Below are 2,529 nucleotides of genomic sequence, written 5' to 3'. Positions count from 1 at the left end.
GAAAGATTATCACCCTGAAATGGCTCGTTTAAAAGGAGGCAGCTAATAGCTATGCTTAAACACTGGAAATTCTTTCAGACTATATAGTGTCCCTACACTGACAATGTGCTGTTCCTTTTTTTTTAAAAAAAAAAAAAAAAACACAACAGCCTCTGCTTGAAACTACTTGGTTTGAGGTACAAAGGGTGTCAGTGCTTTGACGTTTATGTTCATGGTTCTGTGCTTTCCAAGTGCAACCCCCCCACCCCACCCCGTGTTGCTGCATGGAAGACCACAAAAAGCATAAGGAAAACTAGCTTGGTCAAATTGCTTACACAGAGAAGAGTGAAGCCTCCTACACCCAAAGATCTCTAGGGCCCTGCTGTACTACTTTGCATGGAGAGGAGACTCTTTGCAAACCACAACCAGCACAAAGGCAGAAAAGGAGCCCAAGTGCTAAAAACCGAGAAGGGTCAATAAAATAAAACTATGTTATCACGAGCATATTTTCTCATAGAAAGGCCCAGTTTTGTTTGGTAACCTAGTGTGTTCAAGGTGATGAAACATCCGCAACAAACGGATCTCTGAATTGCCCACACCTCTAGTATTTCTAGCAGCTGCAATGCCAGCCCGCTCACAGAGCGACTTTTGTGCAGGATCTACCCACCTCTGCAACGCTAGTAAGCCCCCATTCCCACAGCAGCACAACAGCTCAGTCCTTGAAGCACTGCCGTACCAGCCCCTCCGGCACAGTACAGGGCTGCCTGGTCTCCTTTGGGTAACAAAGGCCCAGGAAGGCTTTGCAGCTTTCCCAAAATACCACATCCGTCCCTCCAGCCTGCAATCTGAAGCCAGCAGAAGGCTGTAAAACAAGTGCCAGGGCCAATCCTCAGCCACTCACAACCAGCAGTGCTCTCTCGATTCACTGTCAACCGGAGTATTTAAACACGCCAAGGACAGGGCTCTGGGTGCCCAAGATGCAAGATCAGGCCTCCCTTGCATAACTTCCTAGTCGTGCAGGTCTTTGCTCGTGCAAGTGCAGAAATGGAGCTGTTATTTCCATTGCAGTAATAGCTACACACTTGATGCCAGATCATGGCTCTTTTGTGTCAGGTACACCTCATTCAAACTCACACACAGACAAAGTCCTTCTTTAAAGAGCTTTAAGTCTAACTATGGGACTAATGGGCCGTAAGCAAGACCTTGATATGAAAGGATTAGTCCCTTGAACAAAAATCTGCCGCACCAGGCATTAGCACCGAAACCTGCAATACAGCCCAACAGAGACAATGCAACAGAAGTCTCCTGCCATAAAAATAAATAGATCAATGAACGCTTCAAAGAGCGCAATGAAAGCGGAATGATAATCCAGGTTTCCTAGAAACCCACCTCAGAGCCTGGTGCCGACAGAAATGTTTCACAGCCACATGGGAGCCTCGATCTCAGCACCCTCCCAGGGGAGGTGCCTCCAAAGGGCCAAATCCCCCCGTCTTTCCTGGGAGAGGGGTTGGCAGCCGTGACCAGCTCCTCGTCTTAGCAGCTCCTGTCCTCCCATGAGCTTCTGGTGCAGCTTTCGAAAAAGAAAAGGAGAGCACGTACCACAAGTAAACAAGGGCTTTGTTCCAGCCCTTCTTGCCACTCTCTCCCCCAAGAAAATTTCTCTGAAAAGCAGGAACAGCAGCTGTCCTCTGGAGATGCTCAGCAACAATCTGTCTCATTTCACAAAAAAAGCTCAAGCCTTTTGATTTACAGCACTTTCTGGGTATAGGCTAAAACATTTTATACAGAAGAGTTCTCCTTTTTCAGACTTGGGTTTCTAAAATGCTGTAAGCATTAAAAAACCCCAAACTGACAATGCCCACATTGCATTAAACTGCCTAACTGAGGTTGTATCTGGAGGGAGAAAGAGACTCCACCTCTCTCAATTCCCTATCTCAGGCACCACTCACACAAATGATGAGCTTTTGTAAAGAACAGATCTACCCTTCCCACATGTTTCACAGCCTTCGGGCTAGCGATGGACATCTGGTGTTGCCTGAAAGAGCAGAAGAAGGACAAGATGCATCTCCTCCTTGGTAGCAAGGACATCAGCTGCTTACTGGGTATTAAAATGAAAGACCTCCATGTACTGCCAGAGGTAAAAAACCCTGTTTATCTGTTGGAGACTTCAGCCTCCAGATCCTCCTCCTTCCCTAATGGTATTTGTTTCCACATTTGTGCTTGACTGAAGAGGTGTGAAACAGAACTCATTATCGAGATAAATGACCTAAAACACAAGCCTCCACAAGCGACAAAAGCAAAGGTTACACAGTGCTGTACAGAACCAGAGACTCCAGTGCACAAATCCAGGTTAATCTACCACGTAAGATAGCTTGGTAAGCAAACAAAGACCCAAGTCATTACATCCTGGTGCAGAAGAAAAAGTTGACATGGGATCTTGCAAGCCGGCTCACAAGAAGCAGCCCTGCAACATTTACAACAATCCCTCTTCTGTACCATTACCAGGATGGATAAAAGCAGACGAGACTTCTGCTGAGGTTCATATCCACT

The sequence above is a fragment of the Cariama cristata genome, unplaced genomic scaffold (genome assembly GCF_000690535.1).
Source record: "Cariama cristata isolate BGI_N322 unplaced genomic scaffold, ASM69053v1 scaffold7588, whole genome shotgun sequence".
Classification (NCBI taxonomy): domain Eukaryota; kingdom Metazoa; phylum Chordata; class Aves; order Cariamiformes; family Cariamidae; genus Cariama; species Cariama cristata.
Note: the sequence above shows the minus strand (reverse complement) of the source record.